Source organism: Arvicanthis niloticus, chromosome 25 (genome assembly GCF_011762505.2).
Source record: "Arvicanthis niloticus isolate mArvNil1 chromosome 25, mArvNil1.pat.X, whole genome shotgun sequence".
Lineage (NCBI taxonomy): Eukaryota > Metazoa > Chordata > Mammalia > Rodentia > Muridae > Arvicanthis > Arvicanthis niloticus.
The window spans coordinates 12,164,054-12,168,387 of NC_133433.1; the positions used below are offsets into that span (position 1 = coordinate 12,164,054).

Below are 4,334 nucleotides of genomic sequence, written 5' to 3' on the forward strand. Positions count from 1 at the left end.
ACCAGGAAGGGGATAAAATCTGGAGTGTAAAAAAAAAAAAGATTAAATAAAATTAAAAAAAATGAATTACTACTCTAGTTGGTGACATGAAGATGGGACATTGAAATCTAAAAATGAGACAGACTAAAGTCTTATACAATAGCCAACTGATTTGGTTAGGGTTCTACTGCTGTGAACATACCATGACCAAGGTAATTCTTTTAACAACACTTAATTGGAGCTGGCTTACAGGTTCAGAGCTTCAGTCCATTATCGAGGTGGGAGCATGGCAGCATCCAAGCAGGCATGGACCATGAGTAGCTGAGAGTTCCACATCTTCATCTTGAGGTTGCTAGGAGAATACTGACTTCCAGGCAGCTAGGACTAGGGTATTAAAGCCCATGTGACAGTGGCACACCTACTTCTAACAAGGCCACACCTATTTCAACACACCACACCTCCAAACAATACCACTCCCTGATCCAAGCATATACAAGCCATCATACAACTATATTCAAACATCAGACAATTTATATTTTTAGGGTTAGACAATGTCACATGATCAAAGTTCACATGTCTTTAAAGTGTATACAGTCATAAGGGCAAGGAATGTTCACATGAGTTTAAGCTGTATAAAGCTGCAAGGGAAACAATGGTAGAAATATCCTCTGAATAATAGTAAGATGATGGAAAGTATGATGCAAACCCACTTCTCCCACAACTAAGAGGAGGACAAAGTCACATTCCAAGAGCAAACCTCTGGGAGGAACACCAGTCACAGGACTGTAGAAGCTGCTCTGCCAAGGGATCACATCCAAATCCTAGGTCTGTGTAATCTGGATGAAATGGAGATATGCCATACACCTTTAATCCCTCTGGCTGGAATACAGAAGTCTTTAAGGTAAAAATTAGTTTATAGAAGGAAGTAGCCATGTTTGAAAATGACATCTAATTGAGGGGCAGACAAGGTGATGAATCAGTGAAAGACTTGACAGAATGAGTCAGAGATAGGATATGCCCAACACTCAGGAGAACAGCATAGGAAAGAAGCTATTTAAGAGCAGTGAAGGGCTCTTTTCCTCCTCTACAGCTCTGGCACTGTAGCCATCATGAATGATATGGTAACCATCCGGACCTGGAAGTTCATGACAAACCTTTTGCTTCAGAGGAAACAGATGGTCATTGTTGTCCTTCATCCCAGTAAGGCAACAGTACCAAAGACAGAAATTTGTGAAAAGCTGGCCAAAATGTACAAAACCACACCAGATGTCATCTTTGTATTTGGATTCAGAATACACTTCAGTGGTGGCAAGACAACTGGCTTTGGCATGACCTATGATTCTTTAAATTACGCAAAGAAGAATGAGCCTAACCACAGACTTGCAAGACATGACCTTTATGAGAAGAAAAAAAAAAAAAAAAAAAAAAAAAAAAAACCTCTTGAAAACAGCAAAAGGAATGCAAGAACAGAATGAAGAAGGTTGGATGAACTGCAAAGGCCAATGTTGGTGCTGGCAAAAAGCAAAAGGACTAGATCTGTGGTGACTTGATGTTCTGCTGTGATGTGCAGATTTTTGAGAGAACAAATAAACTCAAAAACTTCAAAAAAAAGCAGTGCAGGGAGAAAGAGTGAGTTAGTTGGTCAGTCAACTCATCAGTAAGTCGGGAGTGGAGTCAGTTGGGAGACATTGTAATGAGCTCAGAGGAATGAGTGCACTGTAGTGTCAGGAGTACAGTAGAACTGAGTTTGTGAGTTTGTGCAATTCAGTGCATGTCAGCAGAGGCAGTTGAAGTCAGAGAATAAGAAGGAACCAGAAGATTAGATCAAATTGTTTGAGTTAGTTTGAGGCCAAGCAGAGTAATTCAGTAAGAAGCTGAGAGAAACCAGTTTGAATCAGTCAGCTTGGAGAGTAGTTTGAGTCAGAACAGTTGAGTTGAACCAGTCAACCAGAGTTCAGAAAGAGGCAGAAAGAGTGAGCTTACTCAGATGACCTCCAAGACAACGAATATATCTAGAGACTAAAAGTTACTTTTACACAAGACCATTGTCTTGTTTTCTTGGAGTTGTCTCACAAGCCCTCAGAATTCTCCTCACACAGTTTAATTCATGTTGTAACAAGGTAGGTTAGCTGTCTTTGTGAATATTGAACTAACTATGAATATCTAGAAAAATTCTGCTCGATCGTAGTATATATATTTTTGTACATATGGCTGAAGTAACTTGCTATTAGATTACAGTTTCCTATCTTATTTGTAAATTATATTAGTCATTTTCTTCTCCTATAAATTCTTTGGATTATGTTATAGCCTCATAGAATGTGTTTCTCTTGTAAGATACAGTGTGGATGAATGTCTTCGTTCTTGAATGAGAAGAAGACTCTACAACTGCCTCTAGATGCATTGCAGGTATGGCTGCTTTGTTAAGTGTGTGTCAGTTAAGTGGCAGAGAGGAGACAGGCTGTCTGTACACTCAGTGTTCTGACCTGTGAACATCTGAATTATTAGTAGCCCTACACTCCCTGACAAAAGCAAGCCTGAGACAATCAACCACTAGTTAGCCCCATGTGGCCCAGACAGGGAACTAGACTGAAATGGCCACCAGCCCAGCACTGTACAGACCTCAGGGTTGGAAGCAGACCATACCCTAGATAACCCCTACCCGGTACAATGGATCTCCTGAGAGAACTGTACAGATACCCCCAAGATAACACCTACCCAGTGCAATGGATCTCCTGAGAGCACTCCAAATAAGATCTCAGACACTCAGAGACCCTGAGTGCCACTAAGAGGAGCAGTAGAGAAATGGAAAGGAAAGAGAAAGAGAGGAATGTGAGCACAATGAAGAGAGGCAGAACTGGAGACACGTGCGGGAACAATAAGTAGCCTCATGTGAGTAGCTGGTGAAGCCACCAAGGACAATGGTGGGGTCCTAGCCTGTGCAGCCACTGGGGGCCATATCTGAGTCTGTAGCCTTGTAGCAGCAGGTGTCTGTTACCACCAAAAGTCAGGCAGGCATCCCTGGTCTGGGGTGCCACCCAGAGACATGTTGATGTTTGAAAGGCTTCACAAAACTGGCCCCATCCCTCACCCAGGATTCATGTGAGATCTGGCCCTGGGGGGTATGAGAAGGAGAGCTGACCCCAGCCATAGCAAGCTGCTCAGGAGAGTGATTCTGCACATTTCAGAGTGGCAGGTGAGCTAGCACCAAGGATATGAGCATGGGATAGCTGGCTCTGCTACTGTGCAGGGCATGAATGAGAGAAAGAGATCCCACCTCTCCTCTGGCCCCTTGAGACATGTGGCAGATGGGAGACCTGGCCCTAGGATCATGGCAGCGGGAAAAATCATTGTGACCCTCACCATCTGGAACAGCTCCTCATCTGGGCAGCAGAGTGGAGCTGACCTAGGTGGCAATGGCATGCATGGGCAAGCAGGGCCTGAGAAGGTGGACATGGGAAACCTGGTCTCTCCACATGTCTGTCACTTATGTGATGACATGGTGCCCCTTTAATTTTGGACCAACTCTTGTCCCTTTGCCTCTTATAGCAGGCAGGAGAGATGTCCTGGGTTATGAGAGTAGAAAATCTATCCCTGCCCCTCTTTGGCTGCAATACTTGGGACAGAGGACTGTGCACCTTTCCTGGGAAGCCAGATAGAGCTGGACCTCTTTGTGGGGGTTGCAGGTAGGCTAGCATTGAGAGTCTGAACAGGGGAGAGCCAGCCCAGCCTCTTGTCTGCTGCAGCACTCTGGAGAGGGGATCCTGCATCTTGATTGAGCAGCACAAAAGAACTGGCCCTGTTGATATGGGTGGAAGAGCTGGCAGGCTGATCAACTCAGATATCTCTTAGGTCCAGATCCAGGGCTTTACATTGGTCTACCTCAACATCTACCCCACTACTGGAGTTCATGAAGGGGTCAATCCTACACATCCAAAACTAAAGGATCTCCATCACACAGAGCAAGAAGATACCTGAGAGGATTCTCAATGAGGTTCTAGTACAGATAGAGTAGCAGAAGCCAAAGGTCTCCTACCAGACCAATGGCTCATTGCAGTGAACATTAACAAAAAATGTGGACAAAAAGATACATTGTAGGACACACTGGCACATGCTACAGCTTCCTCAATGATATTTCTTTTTTCTCTGTTGGAGGGGAAGGTTTCAAGGGTGGAAAACAGGATGGGGGTAGCAGTAGATGGATGAACAGAATTTGGGTCCATTATGTGAAATTCACAAGGAGCCAATCCAAAGTTAAAAAATGGAGCAAACAAAGCAAAAAAAAAAAAAGCCAGAAGGAGGAGGAGGAGAAGAAGGAGGAGGAGGAGAAGGAGGAGGAGGAGGAGGAGGAGGAGGAG

General features: G+C 44.1%; 1 non-coding gene and 1 pseudogene across 1 annotated transcript; both read left to right on the plus strand.

The window, feature by feature from the left end:
• Positions 1-1,088: 1,088 nt before the first annotated feature.
• Positions 1,089-1,553, plus strand: LOC143438382 (small ribosomal subunit protein eS24 pseudogene; annotated as a pseudogene).
• Positions 1,554-2,363: 810 nt separating this feature from the next.
• Positions 2,364-2,496, plus strand: LOC143438703 (small nucleolar RNA SNORA17). The gene has a single exon (XR_013107401.1). It is a non-coding gene; the product is annotated as a small nucleolar RNA SNORA17 (small nucleolar RNA).
• Positions 2,497-4,334: the final 1,838 nt, after the last annotated feature.